Source organism: Coptis chinensis, chromosome 7, assembly GCF_015680905.1.
Source record: "Coptis chinensis isolate HL-2020 chromosome 7, ASM1568090v1, whole genome shotgun sequence".
NCBI classification, from domain to species: domain Eukaryota; kingdom Viridiplantae; phylum Streptophyta; class Magnoliopsida; order Ranunculales; family Ranunculaceae; genus Coptis; species Coptis chinensis.
The window spans coordinates 95,328,284-95,352,056 of record NC_141462.1 but is presented as its reverse complement, the minus strand read 5'-3'; the positions used below and the strand labels follow the sequence as shown (position 1 = coordinate 95,352,056).

At 35.6% G+C, this 23,773-nt stretch overlaps 2 long non-coding RNA genes across 4 annotated transcripts; both read right to left on the bottom strand.

Moving 5' to 3' along the window:
- Positions 1 to 600: 600 nt before the first annotated feature.
- LOC147490219 (uncharacterized) lies at positions 601 to 14,150 on the bottom strand. Of its 3 annotated transcripts, XR_015201489.1 has the most exons (5): positions 14,095 to 14,150; positions 13,839 to 13,976; positions 1,951 to 2,098; positions 1,020 to 1,238; positions 601 to 934 (listed from the first exon to the last, which is right to left on the bottom strand). It is a non-coding gene; the product is annotated as an uncharacterized LOC147490219 (long non-coding RNA). The 3 variants fall into 3 exon arrangements; XR_015201487.1 differs by having other exon boundaries at positions 601 to 1,238; XR_015201488.1 differs by having other exon boundaries at positions 601 to 1,238; positions 1,951 to 2,087.
- LOC147490220 (uncharacterized) lies at positions 6,281 to 10,473 on the bottom strand. Its single transcript, XR_015201490.1, has 3 exons — positions 10,219 to 10,473; positions 6,799 to 6,870; positions 6,281 to 6,460 (listed from the first exon to the last, which is right to left on the bottom strand). It is a non-coding gene; the product is annotated as an uncharacterized LOC147490220 (long non-coding RNA).
- Positions 14,151 to 23,773: the final 9,623 nt, after the last annotated feature.

Genomic DNA, 23,773 nt, shown 5'->3' with positions numbered 1-23,773 from the left:
CATCAACAGAGTGCACTTCTTGCACTTCCTGTTCCTGGGTTTGTGTTGTTTCTGTAACCTCTTTCTGTAGACATTCTTTCACAGTAACGACATTCACCTCTTCAGTTTTAGTTTCTCTTTTTAGCCAAACTTTTTTAACCTCCCTCTCTACCTTAGGTTCCTTCGGGCATGTTTGGTTGGTATGCCCAAAAACATTGCAAGTACTGCAACACGGTGGCTTCTAGTTATATTTGAAGGCCACTTTGTATACTAGTCGTTGATCTAACACTATTGGTATATCTGTTGGATATGGGCATGTTGAGTCAATCTCTATGCATAGTCTTGCATAAGATGTTCTAGCCATATTCTCTGTAAGACGGTCTGTGAACATAGGCATTCTTTCTTCATTTCATTTAATAAAAGTCCAAGAGATAAATATCATAAGGAGCTGCTATTGTTGGCAAAAGGCCGGGACAAAGAGAGCTGACAGGACAAACCAAGCTTGAGACAACAATATTAATGTGATTAAAATTATCGTAAGGAGCAAGGAAAATGATAGAATTCCAATCAGATGACTTAAATATAGATGATTAAATTACTTGAAGGAGTAAGAAAAAGGAAAAACATTATAATCACATGATTTAAATAGATGTCAGAAGACAAAAAATAGCATTGTTATCCAACGCCAATACTTTTGAAGCATCACAACCATGCCTTGCCTTGGCAGTCCTAAACCAAAAGCTTAATTTTTCAGTGCATGCAATATCTACATACACATTACTCAATTCGCAGGATCCAAAGATCTTCATTGCCGAAAAAGTTTATAAAAAAATCCCACAAACAAAAGCATACAATGTAAGTAGTTAAAGAGAGAAAGCAGTACAGCAAGTACATCAGTACCGTTCAAGAGAAGCTTTATGAGGTTACTATAATCAGCTCGCGCAGATGATGGAGACTGAAACAAACAACGAAACAGTGAGCTCGAACATAGAGCCAAAATCTTATTCGCTCTGTAAAATACATCTTCAATAGTAAAATACCATATGACAAATTTAATCTTTGGCAAGCTCATTCTCTCTCAAATAGTCAAGTCTCTCTCTCTGAAAAATACCAAAACCCTCTCTCGCGAAACGTAGCTGACTTTTTTCTTCTTTCTTTACAGAGACGAAATCATCAATCTGATTAAATGAAGTCAATTTGTATCCAGTCATTTCTAGAACATCTTCCAGAAAGTGTGATCTTACGGGGTACGTAAATCCCTGAAAAAAGGAAGTGCAATAATAAGAATAACAATAACACTATAATAGCTATATTACTACTACTACTAATAATAATAAATATACAAACTTAAATTCAGACACTGACAATACACAATAAACGATGTAACTCGGAAATTACTTCACCACTACAAACTTTTACACTAATACTACGTATTATTAGTACTACACATGTTATACACATGTTATAGTACCTGTAAACTACAGGCAACTCAATGGGACCAATGGGACCGACATAAACAAAGTATCCCTTCAATTAGAAGCTTTTGACTGATAAGTTCCTTCAATGTCTTGAAGAGCATTGGCTTTGCAACAACGAAGCCGACAATACCGTTCTGTTTTAAACTTTAAATGCAGCGAGCTCTTATAGGTTTTTCAAGAAACAAAAAAACAGATGTCTTAATTATGTTGCCCAAATTATAAACCTAAATGGTTATTATCATCCCCGTCAAGTTCAAACATTATTATCCATTTACCACTTTTTATTGGGAAAACTATGTATGTAGGGTTAAACTGTCAGTATGCAATATCAACTAATAACTTAGTTCAATGTCTTCACCATACAAATTATTGATTAGTTCAGGAACTCTGACTCTCGTACTTACCAAATCGCTAAATATTTTCAGAGTTCAAATTACTAAGGATAGATTTGCAAAAAAAAAAAACCCAATAACTTAGTGTAAATATGTAATACCTGAGGGAATGAATTTGAGACATATTCATCAGCCAATTCAAGGCTTCATCCATTTCATAGTGCGTAGAAAGTGCTCGTATATATGATCACCGTTCACTTAGCTAACATTATTCTCATGTTCATCCATGAATGCCTGTCTGCAAGAAATCTAACACCACAAATGAGTGGAAATGTGCATCAATTAGAGAATTGAAGGTAGTAATATTACTATCAAAGATCAATTAAAAAATATAAAAAGGATATATATCGCCTTGCTGTCAAGGACTAACGTTTCAGGCTAATACTAATTGCTAACATATCATGCTTATATCAAATTCATTTTGTAGATTCTCAAGTTATTCCTACAAACAAACACTTTGCGCATAGTGATTAGTCCTAGTAATCGAAAATAATCGGGAACTAATTAATCGAGTGATTATCCCAAATACAATTTGTTCCCTCCCCCTAGCTAGGTAACACATAACACATGCCACATCATATAACAATATAAATCGAAAGAAAGTCACAAAAGTACTTAAGTTTCACCATATATGAGCTTCTTTGCTTAGTTGATTATATGAGTATGATGTCATCTCACATATAAGGTCTGCACTTCGTAGGATACAAAAGCAGAAATAAAAATGAAGGCAAAAGAAAGAAACAATAGGTAGGAAGTGTAGACAGTTTGTAATCTTATCAATGAATTTACGGTTAAGTTCTTGATTCCTTTAATCAGGTGTTGGATCAACAATTTGGGGCTGGAGTTTATGTTCTTGTTAGAAAGGTTGCTAGAGAGCATTCTGGACCTGCGCGCCCTTATCAAGAGGAACAACAATGTGCCCCTTCGTAGGTTAGGTTCCTAAGCAAATACGTGCTTGGATCATGCCTTGAGGTTTTCTCTTTCTCAGTTTACGCTTAAGCCCTTGCAGAATGTATAGGGTGAAATGTGCTAATGGTCATAGTGTCATTTCTTAAAGGTTATTGAACACTTACATAAATCTAGCACTTAAATTATTAAGTAGATGCTTCAAAATGAAAGTTAGTAAAAGTTCACTTTGTCAAAGACTTAAGAATATTGTGAATCGGTATTCTCCTTGAGATACCTATGTCCCTTTTATAGAATAACAAATAATATTTACAAGATATTACAATATATCTTCTAGGATATTTACAAGATATTCTCTAGGTTATTTTGGAATGGAATACAAACAAATCTAGAGAATCTAGGGATATGCTGACTGGTGTGCTATATTAAGAAGAACCCCCTTTGACACCCTCCCTCAAATTGATGTTGGTGAGTCAACAAGCATCAATTTGCTAACAAGGAACTGATGTCGTTGTCTTGTCATTGCCTTAGTAAAAAGATCAACGACCTGATGTTCGGTAGGAATGTGAGGCAGAGTAATAACCTTTGCTTCATAGGCATCTCGGATATAATGACAATCAACCTCTATATGTTTTGTTCTCTCATGAAACACTGGATTTGCAGCAATCTGTATAGTACTAGTATTATCGCCATGGAGGGGAGTTGGGTTGGTTTGAGGAAAACCTAACTCAAAGAGAATCTCCGCGGCCGGACCACTTCGAAAGCGGAGGGACCCATATGGCCGATATTCAACTTCGATAGATGATTTTGATACACAATCTTGCTTCTTACATTTCCATGAAATAAGCGAATCACCAAAAAAAAAACGCACCATCCAAATTGTAGATCGCCGAGAATCGGACATCGTGGCCCAATCAAAGCATCACCGTATGATACTAGATTGAGTGCTTTGCCATGTGGAAAAATAATCCCCGATGGGGAGTCCCCAAAATATACCGTACAATTTGACGAACAGCTACCATGTGAAGATGTCGTGGTGAAGCCATAAACCTGCTAACAATATGAACTGCATAAGAAATGTCAGGTCTAGTAATAGTGAGATAAATTAGACTCCCTACTAATTGTCGATATAAGGTAGGATCATCAAGAAAGTCACCCTCATCCTTTCTTAATTTTACATTCACTTCAAGAGGAGTATCAACTGAAGTGGTGTCTTCCAGTCGTGCAAGGTGGACCAGATCTTGTGTATACTTGTGTTGATTAAGAAACAACCCGTGTGGTTGAGAGCGAATCTCTAAACCAAGAAAATAAGTGAGTGCCCCAAGATCTTTCATTTGAAATACTGTATGTAAATGTTGTTGCAGCTTCGTAATAAGTGTCACATCTGAACCCGAGATGATAATATCATCCACATACACCAATAGAAAGACCATGCCATCTTTACTCTTGTGAAAAAATAAGGATGCATCATATTGACTTTGGGTAAATGAAAACCCGAGTAGTATGCTACGAAACTTTTCAAACCATGCCCTGGGAGCCTGCTTAAGACCATACAAAGAACGTTTCAGCTTGCAAACGGAGTTAGGGGTAGGAAGTGCCATACCAGAAGGAAGTTTCATGTAAATCTCTTCCTTAAGATCCCCATGCAAGAAAGCATTCTTAACATCCATTTGGTGTAAGTGCTAAGAATGTGAGGCAGCCAAGGCAAGAAGAAGCCGAACTGTAGTCATCTTGGCAACAGGGGCAAATGTCTCATCATAATCTATGCCATACTCTTGTCGGTTGCCCAGGGCTACTAATCGAGCTTTGTAACGTTCCAAAGAACCATCAGACCGAAGCTTAACAGAAAACACCCACTTACTACCAATAGGATTCACCAAGGAAGGACAAGGTACTACATCCCACGTTTGATTTTGCTCAAGCGCATCGAGTTCAGCCTGCATGGCCTGTTGCCAACATTCATGTGCCATAGCCTATTTATAAGAATTAGGAATGGAAATAGAGGAGAGAGTGGCAGTCATGGAAATATGTGAGGAAAAACCATACCAATCAAAAGGATGAGAAACTCGGGTAGATCGTCTAGGAACAACTGCCAGAGAGGGTGCCGGATCAATCGTCACAGGAGAATCAGGAGGGTCCAGAGAAAGAGTAACCAAGGGGCGAGAGCGTCTAGTATAAACTAGACCTGGCTGAAATTGATTTGTAGGAATAGCAGGGGTGGAAAAATCAGGAAGAATAGAATATATAGAAGGCGCAGGATCCGCATGAGAGAGAAAAAAATTTTGATTTTCAAAGAAAACAACATGTCGTGAAATGTGTAAACGATGAGCGTCATGATCATAACATAAAAAACCTTTCTGATGAGAACTATAACCAAGAAATGCACATTTCACAGATTGAGCAGAAAGCTTAGTTCTTTCATGCGGGGGAAGATGAACAAAACAAACACAACCAAATGTATGCAGATTAGAATAACGAGGATGATTCCCAAATAAACGAAAATATGGTGAAATATTATCAAGCACAGGAGTAGGCATTCTATTTATGAGATAAACAGTAGTAGATAAAGTTTCACACCAAAAACGAGGAGGAACAGAGGATTCTAGAAGTAAAACCCGAACCATGTCAAGAAGATGTCTGTTCTTACGTTCAGCCACTCCATTTTGTTGTGGAGTAGCTGGACAAGATCGTTGAGAAAGAATTCCTCATTCTTGAAGAAAGTGTTGAAACTCATTTGACAGATATTTGCCTCCTAAATCAGATCAAAGACTCTTGATAGAGGAATTGAATTGATTGTTAATGAGTGCAAGGTAATTTTTAAAGATTGAGAAAACCTCGCTTTTAGCACGCAAGAAATAAATCCAAGTAAACCTATTATAGTCATCAATGAAGGTTACAAAATATTTGTATTGTGCATAAGAGATGACAGGAGAAATTCCCCAACCATCACTATGCACAATATCAAAGGGCTGAGAAGCATGTGAACCCAGATTGAGAAAAAGTAGACTTTTGCTCTCAGCTAGCTTACAAGAAGAACAATCAAAAGACAACGAATCAAGGGAAACAGAGTTTTTATTGTATAGAAAACCAGTTGAAACAATGTATGAAGTACCCGAGGATTAGGATGGCCTAGGTGCCGATGCCAATCCTTAGGACGCAAATTAGAACTAGTACAAAAAGAAGACCATGCATAAATGAAAGAACTAGATTTGGGATGTATGACCAATGGGAATAGTCACCCCTCCTTAGGACCCTTCACAATTGTTTTCTGTGACATTTGATCCTACACCACATAACCAGACGAAGAAAAAATCACATTACAATTATTATTAACAAGTTGACCAACATAAATTAGATTCGTAGATAATTGGGGAGAAACCAAGACATTTTTTATAATGGGAGAAATGTCACTGTCACACCCCAAATTTCCAGAAAATTAAAAATAGGGAATTATCCACACCATATTTCATCTTCTGAAAATCCAGGATGAAACAAAACCCTAATAATCCATTAACAACCACGATATTAAAATATGAGATCAAATTAAAACCAAACGAACAACTCTTAATGTACAAATTCAAGAATTTACTAAACCACTCTATTACATCTGTTTCAAATCAAGACTTTATACTTCATAAAACTTATACTAGTAAGACTCCAAGAGCGAATCCCAATCAAGCGTCTTCATCCGCTGCATTCCACCATCTATGTTCCCAAAAACACACCCACGTTGCAAAACAAAGCAAACATGGGTCAGCAAATTGAATTTGCTGGTATGAGTAGACTATCAATAAAATATATATAATAATTTTTCAAATTAATAAATATAACATTACCAACCATTTCAACTTGGAAGACAATATAGTTCCGTTTTCCAAAACGGCGTGTAGTTTCTTCCCAATATACAAATTTCCAATAATCTCATATAACAGTACTCATCATTCCCAATTTTCAAAATAACTCACAACATAAATACCACTTACATTCCATTTATTAAATGCACATATGATAACCTAATTAAATATGAGTTTGGTATACCTTACCTTTAAGCCAACACGTCGTCTTAGGGTAGGATATTTACGTCCATGCATAAAAGATTAATAGATCCTACCCTTCTGCAAAACAGAGTTAGACAACACAATAAAATGATTTATCTCAGTCAGTCAAATTTTTATTCATAACCAAACCTCATTTAAGACATTTAAGTCTAATTGATATAACCTGGTTCGTCCCGTATATTCGGAGAATACTACGTATCATACCACCTATATCAAGGTTAATCATTCATATGACATCATTATGTCATAAAGTTTCGGCGTACATAACCATAGATCTCAGACTATCACAAGTTATTAATATTTTCATAATAACATATCAAGTTATAGTCATTTCGCAGTCACATAGAAATCACAATCATTTACTAATATTATTCAGAGTCACACTTCACATCCATAACATCACACAATTAATATATTTTTACTTAAAAACCACTCGTCTACTTATGAGAACGGGGAAATATCACACCCAAGAAGTACATTCATCCCTTGTGAGTATCAACTCATACAAACCACGTATATATTTCTCAGTAAGAAAGCATATACATCATAATACATAAATATTCATAGGCAATAACTCACTCATACATAAAATCAATATTTCACTTTGCTTATTAATTATCTTGTTGACTCATTTATAAACAGACTCAACCCAACTTTTAATTCCTACTCCACGATTTGCACTCCACACATTTGCCAAATTACAAATACACGTATGCCTCTCTCCCACCGAGTATCACTATATCACAGCCATCTCTGGGCTTTCCATACACATAATCACAGCCTTTTTGCCATAAAATCTCAGGTCATTCATGACACATTCAATGAATACCTTGGGTCATTCCCGCCACATTCAAGGAATACCTATCATAACACTAACGGGCCATTCATGGCACATTCAATGAATGCCCTGAGTCATTCCTGCCACATTCAAGGAATACCCAAACCTACATTTCCGTACATTCAAGAAATATGATCAACCCGCAAGGCGAATACCTTAGTTCCTCTCTAGGGTAGTCCAAACTATTGGGTCATTCATGGCACATTCAATGAATACCCATCTATCACATGACATCACAAGTCATAATATCTCATTACCAAATCCTGAGGTATGGAGAGTTCTAAAGATGTGGGTGACACATTAAAACATTATTATCACTTATAATTATACTAGCATTACTCATGTCAAAACAGACCACACATGCAGAGAGTCATTTTCGCGCGTCAAGGCAAATCAAGCACTTAAATATCATTGAATGTAAACAGACTTATAATCAAACAAATACAATTTACATAACCACACTCATATACACAATATCGTAAACAAATAGTTCATTAGCCTAAATTCAAGTCCACACACACTAATGTCCAAAACAGATCCACATATACTAAAGTCTATATTCATATACAATTTCTATCTCACACATATATATTTATGTAGTCTCAAAACAACAGTAATTTCTAACACAATCATTTAGTTATCACACAAACTAATATATATATTATAGATATAGTGTAGTGTAGTGGCTGCACTTTTGCTCAAAGCTGCCTACGTATCCAAATTTTTCAAGATTGGAATCAAGCCTTCGTAGTTATTATCAGCCACATAGTAAATGCTATAGTTTTTCCTACATTCATCCAAATTACATGTAACTTAAATATTTAGAAACTAGGGTATGTAGACATACTTTTCCATGTAGAACTAGAAGGCCCAACCTCAGCCCATCTAGAAGAAAACTTAAGTTGAAAACGGTAAAAATCCTAATTTTTTAGCAAACTAGATTTCTGACGGACTATCTTCCGAATGACACAACTCTTTCCACAGGTGTCTAAATACATCGAGGCTTTTTGCGTTGAAAAGCTCACACACAGAAATTACTTTCTTATGTTTTACAAGAAAACCCAATCTCATTCTAAATGTGCCAAAACTAGTCTCGAACACAGTGTGAAGAAACTAATTTCTGACGCACTGTTTTCTGCCAGTCAAACGTCCAAACACCAAAATAAATGCCACGGGCCTCGGAATGCGATGAGGCCAATTGGAATAGAAAGAAGACTTCCAAATCTTACTCTTTTATGTTTTATAAGAATTCTAACTCTCACCCTAACTATTTTAAAACTGGACTTGAACACAGTGCGAAGAAACTGATTTCTGATGCATTGTTTTCTGTCAACCGAACTTCCAGATATTATATCTATCTCCACAGACCTCGGAATGCGTCGAGGCCAATTGGGTTGGAAAGAAGACTCAGAAAACTCATTTTTTTATGTTTTGGTGAGAGTTTGAATCTGACCCTAACTATGTAAAAACTCGATTCCAAACCAGGCACAGACCGGATTTCTGCAGTCAACAAATTCTGACATGCTAACTTCCGAACACCGTAACCATATCCAAAAACCTCGGAATGCAATGAGGTCAATTGGGTTGGAAAGCAGACTTTCAGACCTTACTTTTTCGTGTTTAGAGGAAAATCTAACTTAAACTCGAAGTATAAGAAAATCAGCTCCAAAACAGGACATAAGTATAAGTGTTCTAGTTTTTAGTTTCATGAAATCAACATATGTATGAACCCCAACAATTAACCACCCACTAAGCAATATTCATTGATTCAAATACCATCTCCACCTCAGGAATAGCAATATTCAGATCGAACTTCTCTACACTCGTATTTTTATCTTGTAATTTAATGGAGAAATAATCGTCCAAGCCATTGTAGCCCACATTTGAGGCTCTTAAGATAATATCTCCTTCAGAATGAGTACGAGAATGATGGGGGTGGGCATTCGAAGAGTTGGAATCGGATATGAATGAGTACAAAAGGTTGCATACACTTTTAAGTCCGATCAAATCCTTTGCAGGAGTTCTAGCTCAGTAATATTTCTAATATTATATCTTCAAAAAAAATATAAACTCATTATGATATATAGTATTAATAATGTTGAACAACAACAAGAACGGACCTTTGAAAGAAAATCTTGTCTGCCTCAACAACTTGTTACCGTTCTGCCTTGGAGCTTTAATAGGTATTCTAGGCTACTTCCTCATTAACTTATGCTGATTTTCTGAAGAGTTAACACCCCAATTTATACAATTCATTACTAATTACAACAGTAGCTATAATCAAAGCCTTACAAAAGAAAATATAAAGTTCTCACATATATACTGAAATACTTGAAAGCAACCAATAGCCTACAGAACACCCATGGCTATAACAACATACCCACGACTATCTAAAATATAGCAGAAATAAACCTTGAGTCAGTAACTCAGTACGCCATTTATCTCTTTTGATCCAATTAATAATTTTTCATCCCAAAATTCTAATTAATAAATTAAATAAATAACTAAAAGAAGTTATATGCTCATCAATCAAATAAAGTTGTAAAGAAAAGATTTAGACTACTCACTTGTGAATTGATCAGAAAAGCAAAAACCAGCGAAAAGAAACGAAACCGAAAGTCACACCATTGCACATCTCTCTCTCTCTCTCTTTTAGAGCATGTCTCTTCTCTTTTTGTTTTCTTTTTCTCTTAAAAAAACTCCCCCCAAAAACAAGAACGAGTGTTTGGTAAAACCAAAACACCCGAAACCCCCATCCCTTATTTCCAGCAACTACTCATCCCACTTCCCACGTTTTTATGATTCTATGTTTATCTTTATCTTTTCTTTTTATTATTATTTAACTTTATATATATATTTAATTAAAAAGGAGAATAAAAAAAATAGGGTTGTTATAGTCACCCACGACAGTAATAGGTAGAGAGCTACCATTTGCCGTGTGAATTTTAAGAGGACCAACATAGGATTTGAGATACTGAAGAGAAGTTTAATTATTTGTCATATGATTGGAAGCCCCCGAAGATACCAAGGTTGAGAGGATGATTTTTTGTTACCTGAGAAGCCTAAAGCCGAGAGTGCAGAAACAATTTGGTGTAACATATCCTGAGAGAGAGGTGAGGATGTAGCAGCATGAGCATGAACAATAGGAGCAGGGGAACCAGAATTAGCAACCGCAGAATAAGCACCTTCTTGGTGGCCGGATCCGACACTCACTGATGATGTGACCAGACTCCTTACAATAGTTGCAAAACTTCTTAGTGCAATTTTTGGCTATGTGGCCAAAATCCTTACAGCTGAAGCATTGAGTATTGGCTGGATCCCATCTCTTGGATCGATGTTGAGCACTATAGGCGACTGAGGAGGAGGACAAAGACTTTCTTGTTCCATAGAGGCCCGAGTGAGTAGTCTCGTTCTTCCGCGAAATAAATCCCCCAAATACACAACCAAAGAAGGAACGGGATCTCTATTCATTAACTGAGACCTCACAGGTTCAAATTCTGACCTAAGTTTCATAAGAAACTGATCCCTTTTGCTAACCTCATGTACTTGTTGAATAATATCCAACCCATTAGTAGGAAGAGTTGCAGAAATAATATCTGAATATTCTTCCCACAAATTGAAAAACGTAATAAAATTCTTCAATGGACAACGACCTTGAGAGTAGTTACCCATTTCAAATTCAAAATTTGAAACCGGGGCGAGGGCGATAAACTGATGGTAGATGGTCTACAAGTAAGTCCACATTGCATGAGCTGTCTTGTAGGGGCGCAGGTTCAAGAGAATCTGGGGTTCCACAGATCCAAGGATCCAAGACATAATTTTGGCATCCTTGTTATCCCAAGAAGTGAATTTGGCCGGTTCTTTCACAGCATCAGGGGCTGCAGTAGTGCCATCCAGATGGCCAAGAAGCTCCTTTCCCTTTACAAATAACATGAACTGAAAGGCCCAGGCAGAATAGTTCTTCCCAGTGAGTCGAATGCAAATAAAATCACTTTTCTCACAAGACATATCGAGAAAATACAATAACGCCAAGAAAACGAAACCCCTAGACTGTCGTGAAAGGCTCAACCACAATGCTAAGAAAACGAAACCACGCAACGCTAAGAAAACGAAAACAAGAAAAAAATTCATTTTTTTTTAAAAAAAAAAAAGGGCTCCGATACCATGTCAAAGACTCAAGAATATTGTGAATCGGTATTCTCCTTGAGATACCTATGTCCCTTTTATAGAATAGCAAATGATATTTACAAGATATTACAATATATCTTTTAGGATATTTACAAGATATTCTCTAGGTTATTTTGGAATGGAATACAAACAAATATAGAGAATCTAGGGATATGCTGGCTGGTGTGCTATATTAAGAAGAACCCCCTTTGATACACTCACAGGTGCACGCTTCAATATATGTGTTTAGATCTTTATCTATAAGATAACATCCTAAGAGCATCTTTAGGAGTGATATCAACCTAGCACCTAAACACCAAATTTGGTGTTTTTTCAACTTCAGGAGAGCTACATGTTGATGGAAACACCAAAAAACACCAAACCAAACACCAAATCAGCCAATATTTGGTTCCAGGTTTGATGTTGTATCAAATCCCTCACACGGTTTTCCCAGCACCGCGTAGGCTTGGGCTGCTAAATGGGCTTCTATGGCGCGGTTTTGGCAAAACCGCGTGGGCTTGGGCTTCTATGGGGGCGGTGTTGGCAAAACCGCGTGCGCTTTTTATAAAAATTAGAACTGTGGTGCATAGAACTTGAAAAATTATGAGTTTTGCATAGAAGTAGCACGTGGTGTTCTGAACACCACGCGGTTTTCTGAAAACCGCATAGGCTTGGGCCTGTCAGTTGGGCTTTAGTGGCACGGTTTTGGCAAAACCGCTTGGGCTATATGGCGCGGTTTTGGCAAAACCGCGTAGTTGCTTGGTGAAATTTTGATGTTGCTCCTAAAGTTGCTTGGTATTTTTTTGGTTTGGTGTTTTTTTGGTTCAAAATTTTGGTGTGTTTTTGGTAGCTCTCCTAAAGATGCTCTAATATCACTATGGAGTATAGACAATCCATTATTATGCAAACTTACCACTCTATCTTGAGTTTCAAAAAAATAAAATTGCAAAACACATCTTGGCTTTTCCAGGATCAATAAAAAAGAACAACTCAATAACTAATTATCAAAAAACAATTTATTCCTCAACAGGTAGAATCCCTTTTCTTTTGAAACGGAGTATTAACTCTCCCTCGAGTTCACTTCCTTTAAAGATATTGAACCAAGTCAAAGGGAAGAATTAATCAAACTAACCAAAGGCGATGCAATGGAACTAAATAAATGGGATCTATCTTTGAAAGGTAAATAGAATAGCTTAGCTTCGAGCATCTTTTTTCCTAGTGAGGTTGGTTGTGAAAATCCAATAAGTGTGAAAATATTGGAAGCACTCTTAAGGTTATAACAAAGCAAAATATTGGAAGCACTCTTAAGGTTATAACAAAGCTTCAGTAACACAGACTGTTAGAGAAGATCTCTAAGGATTTATGAGGATAATGAAAGTTTTTTATTAGATTTTATTCCTTTCTAAATTTTATTTTCATCATTACGAAACTTACAGATTGAAGTTTCTAAATTTTGAAGTGAATGTTTTACATTAGGAAACCTTTTAGATTAGGACTATTTTCTCATAATACCCCTATGACGTGGACAATCTCACAGAGCTCGAAAGTTCTTAACTGAATCAGAAAGATAGGTGAACCCAAAAAAAATCATTCTAGTGAGAGAAGTCAGAGTTCGGTGAGAAATATTAAAGACCGACAATCCAGGGATAACCAAATTTATGAAAGGAAATTCAATTGATATAAAAATAATAGTCATTGAATCAAAGAACAAATAAAACCCGAATAGATATGGTAATTAATTGACCACAATTGATTGATAGATGATCCAAACTACAATTGAATATAAGGTGTGAGAAGCATATTTGAAAATCAAGTTCTAATTTTGTGAATTGTGCATCTCAATTGGGTCTTAAAACAATTTAGTATATGGTCGAGCAAGATGGGGTTGCCTACTTAATCCACCATGTATATTTATCATACTTGATGAACAGGTAACAACAGATAACTATTGGAAAGATATAATTAATAAAAGTGAATGGTAAATTAGAAAATGGTGATCATAGGAAATAAACAGTCATACCTGATTCGGAATCAGAATCATGATTGAGCTACGACATCGATGATATGTTCTACCACCGTCAAGACCTTGTACCCAACTGGAACTGAGCCAAGGGGATTCTTCATTGCATGCATGTTCGTTGTTACCTGTGAAGTACTACTGGAGTCTCATGGGTAGCTTTAGTTGGGCACGTTGTAAATTTCATTACACTCTAAGAAAGTGAATTAAGTGTTCACATTACTTTAAAAATAAAATAAAATAAAATGATCGAAGCTACCTTAGCTAATTAATAGGTGGTCCTTGAATTGGTGAGGTTTCACCATCCTAATTCCTAATCATTAAAAACCAGGGGGAAAAAAATTTAGAAAGAAAAAAAATGGAGACCAAATAAATGAAGGCTTCAAACCAATAATAGGCTTAATGAGTTTATATATGTTTATTGAAGAAGATTTGTGGCTGAGTTGGTGTTGAACTCTAAATTGGTTAATAGTTCAAACATGCTACATTTTCAAGCCGTGAGAAAAAAAATGTGTGCAAAACAAAAGATTTTTTTTTTTAAGAAATATGTACAAACCGATTATTTTTTCAAAAAAAAAGATCAAATCCTATAAAAAGAAAATGTATATACAATTAGATGCACAATGAAACTTAATTAATAGATCGATATAGAACTCATAATTTTAAAGAATTTAACTTTAACGTGTAAAAATGATTACGATATAAACAAAGAACTATTCAACAAATTAAATCAAACGAAATCGGACAATGAAGAGAATACAACGACATAAAAGATGGCTGCAACAATTAAGAGACCTTGCTATAAAAGATGGCGATCTTAGTTGAAGTGCTAGACTAATTAAGAGGAGCCAACAATGTGCACCTTAGTGACCATATTCTCTTTCCTCATTAATTATGTTCATAAAAAAGAAAATAACAATAGATATAATAGATGAGGCTCCTTTTGTAAGCTAACAAAGTAAAATCCTCCAATTAATTGGATGTCCTCAATTACGGTAAAAAAAAAATTCACCTTATGATCATCTAGCTATTGAACACATAAGTAAAATTAAATCTAGCATTCTTAAATACTAAGTAGATGCTTAAAATGAAACTTAGTAGAAGTTCACTCACAGGCTGCATGATTGTTTCCTAATGCAATAAGGGTTCATATGTGTTTGGAGTTGTACCTATAAAATAACCTTAGATCGATCCTAAATATCACTATAGAGTTTTTAAATAGACAATCCATTATTATGCAAACTTACCACTTTTGCCATTGCACGGGGCCATTGAAAACTCGAGACGAAAAAGAAAATTGCAAAGCTAACAAAGTATTTTCTTGGCACATTTTAAATCAAAAATAGCATGGGTAAAATGAAACTTAGTAAGTTCATGATATTTGTTCATATTTTTTACTATAAAATCTCCCAAACTTAAATCTTCAATTCCCTTAAAATCTCCCTTAAATCTTCAATTCCCTTATTCAAGTTTTCCATTTGTCCATGTTGTTCTTCAATCTGTTGACGTTTCTGCATAAGCTCTCTATAATTGAAGTCCTCAATTTCAAAAGTGTGAATCTTTCATGTATCTTATGGCGTGAAATCCAGCTGAATTTCTAATTGAGTCATTTTTTATGATTGACTTCCATAAATTTCATGTTCTTCACTTAAATAGTCTTTCATTTTGGTAGATGAAACAAAATATATATGTTAAAACAAAAAAATTACCAGCATTTGATACCGAGAGAGAGGAGGCAAGGAGCGCATCCATGCAAAGAGCTCTTTTAATTGTATTTGTTTCCAAATCTAATGAGTGTAGGTTGAAATCTCGATCAACAAAAATAGTTCTTTGAAGATGGTTTTTTGTCTTTAGATTGAATAAGGTGAAAATCAACAAAAATACGATTGTCAAGTAACGCACGCCCATGGTTTCGATACACACCTGAATTGTAGAAGAGACTTGACAAGTAGTAATGTGAGTATCTTCTCAATGATCTCGTCTGGGAGAACAATCTTTGCCTTCTTCTCCATTCTAACTATGGCTCCAATCCAACTAACCAAGCAAATGCATTCCTAAGTATTATCACAGGTTCATAAAACAAAATCTTAGAAGAGCAAACAAAAAAACGTAAATAACACTATAGGCAAAAATTAAAATTTTACATTATTGTTTGGGGGATAGAACATAGAAGTTATGGTAATGACGATAAAACTTCCTCTGTTTCTCTTTGACTTGGTTCGAAAATGGGAAGAAAACTTTTTTGGTGCATATCATTCTCTGGGGTTTAACTCCCCATATCTCAGAAAACGGGCCTTACCCATCTGCAGGTGGACTAACTGTGCAAAAAATTTAGTATGCTACAGGCATCTCTACCCAACCCTCTCAAGGAAAACTAATGTAAGCATGGGTCAGAAAAATTAAGATCCGTTCAAGAAGTTTTCCCAGAAAACCTATTTGAATAAGTCCCAAAAGATCGATATACCAATGGACTACAACTGATATATCTGAACGGATATATTCGTTTTATGGCAAAATTTGCCCAGGGAAGCTATCTACTTGGTCCCTCTTAAACAGTTGGATCGATTGTTTGAACGGTATTTGAAAAGGATATCGTCAGAAACTCATAACAGACTCTTCATCTAGGTCAGGGAAGATTCTTCCTTGGAGATTTACACCCTTGGGATTCATATTACTGAAATACGCACGCACAGAGAGTGTGTTAGGAAACATGATATACACGTTAAATTAGATCGCCCAATTTCACACACTGTAAGTAACAGAAACCTCCAAAATTATTTCTAAAATATTGGTAGAGATAGTGAAGAAGAACTAATGTTGTTTTTTTTATTCTTATTCTAACCATGACTGCTCGAATGGCTTCAAGTTGAGTTCGGAATTTTAAGGGCATTTGTTTATGATCAATTTCGTAAAGAAACCCAATTTTGAATTGCACCGGTTAAGTACGATACATTAGAAAGAAAGGAAAACGGCTTCTAGTCAGGTAACAAAAATGAGAACTATGTTGTAGCAGGGAGATATTGCTCCCCAATATATAATTTGACATACTGAGATTTAGATGCGGGAGAGGAAAAAAAAACAATTCTGACACATTTTCAATACCATTGCAGGCATAACTTTACGATCCGGGATAGGCCAAACACTTCTACCCAGAGGAGGCTTTTGCAACTCCATGTCCTGCCTTTTTGAACATTTAAAATCCTGCAGAAACAGGGAAAAAAAAAATCAAACCAAGACAACAGAACCATTTGCATTAGAATCACATAATGTATAGCGCAAATATAGATATGGTCATTTAATATCCAATGCATAAAAAAACAAAACATATTATTGGCAACAAAGGAATATAAAAACACGATAGCATACAGGGAACGGGCACGCGTTATCAAACTTTTGCTCCTCTCTGCGACACAAATCAAACTCATTGGTGTGGTAATAGATGCAACATGCATACGCATCCATTTCCTTTGTGCAAGTCTGCTAAATCATACCTTCAACAACAATATTTCTTTATTAATACTAAAACAAAGTAAGATGCTTAAAAAAAAAGATTCTAATGTATGTTCCAATCGAGAACGTCTAGAATTTTGGGTTTCCCATCTGACGTGAGTTTTAAACCATCTGCAGTTGGATCGACACCCGAAGCGAAAACCGCGATGATGACAACACGACCATCGATTTCTTCTTTATAGTATCAATCAAGTTTTTCCATTGTAGTATATGTGATTCTGGAACCAAAGCTTGTTGTTGTTCCCTAATTGAAGATGAACTACAACTACTACTATTGTTGTTGTTATCTGAGTCTGGGCTTAGAATTTGGATTTCAAAAGCTTTTCCTCCAAACCCCAGGGGTAATTTCGATCTCGGTTTTGAAATACATAAAATCGAGATTTCGAAGACCCATGTCAGCATCTGTGGCAACAACTGAGAAACCTAGACGTGCTAACGAAAAACCCACATTGGCTGTTGTTGTAGTACCCCGAGATACTAATACTGACATCTAATGTAGTGATGCCTTCTCTCTTTTGTCTATAATTTCAATGTAGAACTAACACCTCCAACACTTAAAATTCCTCTTACAACACACTTACCAAGACAAAAGCAAAACTGCTAAAGGTTTGGAGTATCTTTTAAATTTAACTACTTGAGGAAACCATAACTATTTGTTTTCTTTCACACAATTTGTTTGAAAGAACATCACATTGGAAAATTCAAGAATACACAAAAAGTACAACATAAACACTCTTCACTTTTACCTCCTTCCTTTATATTTGGAATCAAAATGATGTTTCTTCAACTTCTTTTTGCGAACTACAGTAGTTTAGCTTTCACCCTGTTTGAATGGCATCCCCATGAGTGCAAGTAGCTTTTGACCTTCTTTATCAGTTTTCGCTGTGGTGGTTATGCAAACATCCATCCCCCTTGGTTTACCAAGGGCATCATAATGGATCTCTGGAAAGACACCTTGCTCTCGTATACCAATGCTATAATTTCCATGCCCATCAAAACGGTTCGGGCTGACACCCTGAAAATCCCTTGACCTAGGAAGCCATCAAAGTAAATCTTTTTACGTCGTTTAATTTTGGAAGAAGAGAAGAATAAAAGAGAGGGTTTGAAGAAATGAATTTTTTTTTTGGAGAGTTGGGAGTGTTTTGTAGAATTGAAAAAAAAAATATAGAAAGAAGTTTTTATCTATTTTGGATTATGAACAATTGAAATCGCCAAAAATGGCATATAATTCTTTTTTTTATGTAAAATCTGATGTGTCAGTATTAGAGAAAAAAGGGGGGTTGACGTGGGTCATTGGGAGCATTTTCCACTTCTCAGTATTAATGGTCTTTGATGGGATAATGATTTTTTTCCTCAGTTTTTTAAATTTCGAAATGACATGAAAGTTTGAATTGGCACCAACTGTTTTCATTGACAAAACTCCATAGAGCTGTGTCTTATTGTCCACTTTTTTCAGGTTTGAAATAACAACAAATTTGCATCCTTTTTGTTAGTTTTGAATGGTGACTACCAGCACGGCAGCACACTCAAATGTCAAAACTATATCCAAGCAAACAAACATAACAGCCATAACCATACAAGTTTATCTACAAGGAAGCAAGTGGTCAAATTTTCAAATTCTGCGACATATTTCACCAAAAATAGAATCGAAAAGAAGGCGTTGTTTAATGTTTATTGAGTGAGTGACTTGTTTCATACTCTTCCTCTTCCCACCAAACTCCTCTTTTATCTTCTTCCTTTTGCCCATTTTCATTTGTTTCCCGCTCATTTATCACATTACATTATCTTCTTCTTCTTCTTAAAAAAAAAAACATTCTCTTTCTTTCTCCGTGTCACGTTTTTCACATCACATTCTCCCTTGCTTACGCATCGTACTATCAACCAACTTTATTGTAAGTAGCCTTTTACATAAAAAATTGACATCCTTATTTCAGTAACATTTGCTAATTTTCTCTGAATGGAATTTCTGGTTTATTATTTGTATTAGGGTTTTGTTACTTAATTAGTCTAATTATTTTATATACATTGCTTCTTTGGAATATGTATAGAAATTAAATAGCTTCAGCTTAAAAAGAACATTATTGTCTATTATTACGAAAATAACGAGTTTCAAACAAATAAAATGCCATAATATAGTCTAGGTGTTCTGTATGTGTGTATAACTTCATTCATATGGTTATGGTGTTGCAGATATTTGAATTAACACCGGACCATTTGGCTTTGTTGTATACTAGTTGGTGAGAAGACATGGTAATGTTATTTCATTTTGCGTTTTAAGCATATTTGTTCCAAGGTTGGTTGGGTAAACTCGTTTGAATGTTTCTAATCAAATTCGAAAAGTTATACAGTGTTTACACTTACATTAACACCACCCATCACCCTACTAAGATGATCTCCATGGTTGGAGATCCTCTTTACCAAAAGTTTTCCCTTAATTTAATAGGCACACCGAGTTTGAGCCGTGGATATGACCCTGGTAGGAATTTTGTAGTGTGTTTCTGAAAGTGGACAGATGGTTGTTCTTTGTGTACCCCTGGACACCGTTGGAGATGTTTTTGAATGGTTTTATGACTTGGTCTGAATAATTTCATTATGCAAAGAGCTGCATCTGTGTAGTATTTCATGACTGCTTTAGTTCATTAATGTTCTAAACTTTTCTATCACTTGGTAATAAATTAAATTTGATTGGTTTTCTGGTCGAAGAAAATCAAAGTAAAAAGTAAGTACTGGGAAGTTTGAATGGGCATTTGCACTATAGGAGAAGGCATTTTAGAGTGCAGATGGCATTTCCCAACAACGGCTGCAGATGTACATATATGTCGATGCGCACTTTTCTCGAATTTTGATTGTTGGCTTTGTTTGAACTTGTGCTGGATGCAGGTTTCGAGCTTCAATACTAAGTATTCATTATCTTCCTTTATCAAAAGAGTGAAGAAACTTTCAGAAGACCAAAGAAACAAGATAAATAGTGTGGGATTTGGTCATCTCCTTGACATGCACTCTCAAATCTTAAGCAAAGTTCTTTTAGTTGAATTGTTGGAAAGATGGGATTGTGAAGATAAATCCTTTCAACTTCCACCTGGAAAACTAGAAATCCTCTTAATGGATGTTGCCTTGATTTTAGGTCTCCAAGTAACGGGCAAGCCTGTTGTACTAGAGGAGGACTTGCCCATGTCAGTTATTGAAAAAGAGTATGGTGCCACTGTACAAAAGAGGAGCATCTCAGTAGGTTATCTTGAGAAGAGATTAGATTCTCTTAAAACAGATGTAACTGAAGATTTTGTTAGGAGTTTTCTGTTATTTACTCTTGGGACAGTTCTTGTTCCAAATGATTCTGGAACAGTTGATTCTCGTTATCTTTTGCTTCTGAAGAACCTAGAAAGGGTGCCCCAGTTTGCATGGGGAAAAGCTGTTCTTGATGACCTGTTTGAATGGATATACAGATATAAAAGTGAAGAGTTACGCTACATGGGCGGTTGTCTCATTTTTCTCCAGGTAATTATCCACATTCATAACCTTGTTATTCAATCATATTTTGCTTTAATGATTCCTCTATACTTTCTTTACAGATGTGGAGTTTTGAACACATTGATGTTGGACGTCCTGGTTTAACGTCATGCAACTTGACATTTCCTCGTTCTACTAGGTGGCAAAACAGTAGCTCTCGTCGTCGGGAGTGGTTCACCACTAAATTTGAGGAACTACAGGGCAATCAGGTATTTGAAGTTTTGTTTCTGTTACTTTATATGGTCGTAATGAGCATTGTGCAGAGATCATGAATTGGTTGTGAGTCATGTATCTTGATTAGGAGCTCAAGTATAATTAATTGTATACCAAAATGTTTGCTGTTCAAATCACAATGATGGAATTTCTTGTGATGTCATGCAAATGACTGAATGAGTGTGGGCCTTGCCCATATGTGACCATGTTGACCACCATTTGGCTGACCCATCTGTCCTATCTGCACAATGGTGCAGGCTGGTGTGAGCCTTCTGTAGTATTGCAGTATTGCCTACCAAATAAAATAAAAATGCAAAAGGTGGTCCACAATGTTTAAACTTTAAACCGTGTCAATATGTTCTAGCAAAATCGTTTGTTTGCAATTATGCGTAAGTGCATACATAACACATAGTCAACAACTGTTGATAAAAGATCACTGGTTTTGTGATTTCATACTTTGGTGGCTATGGAAGATTGAGAATGGAACTTTATTTGTTCATATTGGTACGCTTTGCATGCTAACACTTTATTTGTAAGTCAAGATGGTAATTTGTCTAGTATTTTATTCAGATAGTCTGGAGGTTACAGCCAACATCCGAGGAGTCAAATATTGACATCATCAGAGACTTGCTGCAAATGCAAAATGAAAATGTAGAGATTTCATCAACATCACTGTACTCTACAAGTGATGCAGCTGATGTGGTTGGTTGGTTTGTTTCATCCATATGTCTTATACTTATATCTATTCCTTAAAGTACAATTACTTTTTTTTCACAGGAAGGAAAAGTGGGAGTTAGAACTTTAGCATTAGAAGAGCATGTGATAGAGTGTGAAGATTCAGACAATGCTCTAATAGAAAATGCACTGGAGGTTCAACAAGACAGTATAGAGCATCTATCCAGATCAGTGTCTGCTTCCACAAGTGGTACAGCTGGAGATGTGAGCTTATCTCTTTCTTCTCATTATTAAACTTTTGTGTACATACTAGAACTAGTCTTGCTTAAACTAGACATAAGTTTTACACGCAGGAGGTTAACTTAAGAGCTCAGACAGTGCTAGAAATGCAGCTTGTGGAATCAAAGAAGGAGAACGATGACCTGAAAAGTGAAATTAGTATACTAAGGAATCAGCAAGAACAGCATATTCTGGAATTAAAGAAGGAGATCGATAATTTGACAATGGAAAATGGTACTTTAAGGAATCAGCTTTCATCTTCTCATAGTCTCATAGATCGCTGGGAAAAGATTTTACTTGAAACGGATATGAATGGGGAGGAACTTTAGCAAGGTACAGAGATAGTTCAGTCTCACTTATTTAAACTCTATTCTATACTCTCGTGATTTACTTAAAAGTAAATTTTAAGTTTTTTATTATTCATCTGTTTAGTCACAAGTTTATGCTTTTTCCATTTAGTCAAGTTTGCAATTCTCTGTGGTATTGGTGTCACATGTTATCAACATTGTATAATAGATATACCTGCCTTATCTTAGTAAAACTGATACTATATATTGTTTTCTCCTTATGATTAAAAACAGGGTGTACCCTGTATTGCAGGATACAATCGGAATGCAAGTCTTTGAATGATATATTTTTGTCTTTCCTCAAATGTCATGTTTTTCTTACTTACTGGTGATCTTGTGCCATGTTTATCTCAAAACCAAGCAGTTTTAAATTTTCACGTATGCAAGGTAGGTATGAATGTACGATGTAGAAATTTGTCTCCCTTCGAGAATTTTCCCGAATCTATTATGGCAAAATAGAAATTGGTTTTCACCACTCATATCTAGTTTTTGAGAGTTTGTCACAAATCACAATATTGATTGTTAAGCTGCTAAATTCTGTTGTACTTTCAGCCCCCTTTTTTCCATACCTTCTTTTTTTTCAATTTTTTATGGAAATTTATGGGTGCAACTAGGAACAATCCTATATCCTTTTTCGTAAACAATTGATCTGAGTATAAAATAACGAAATTGAATCGACCACCGGAGAATTTAATAGGAAAAAAAAAAAAAGGGAATTTGAATAGAACACCTTTCTGAAAGGTGACATCCAATCACACACTTAGTGTATTTGATGCCAAGGAAATGATCTTAGGATGGTTGAAATATACTTTATTTATCAAAAAAATGTACTATCGGGTTGGTGAGTGTATTTTGCCATTCCCCTGACAATGATGATCTTTGTTAGTTACATGGCAAGTATCAAGTGGCATGTTTAATAGACGGGGAGATGCTTTTAAGACATAAGTGTCGAAACATAGGGATAAAGGTCTAACTTATTTGAGGTTCCTTTGGGATCAAAAACATGAAGCGGAAGCGTACAGCTATGTTATTCCTCTTTATGAATTGTATCAATATCTTTGAGTTCCATAAGGTACCTCTGCATTATCTTTACTGATTACAATTACCTATTTTGAGGTACCAAAGATTGAGATCTGAGATTAGCTTGTGTTCTTTTCCCCGTGATAGTGTTTCTTGGGGTTAGAAACAATCCTTTTATAAACCAGTGACCTGAGGCAGTGAGCTGAGACGAAGTGCCACCAAATTCTTAAGTGTAATGCAAAGTTCTATCTTTTAAACATCAAATTTGGTCTGATTTGGAATTGATCAGATATATTGGTTCAGTTTCTGTGGAGTAATTATTTGTGGTTCTCTTTCTTAAATTAACTTTTAAAGTAGGTTTGGCCAAGTTACTTTGGTATACCATCA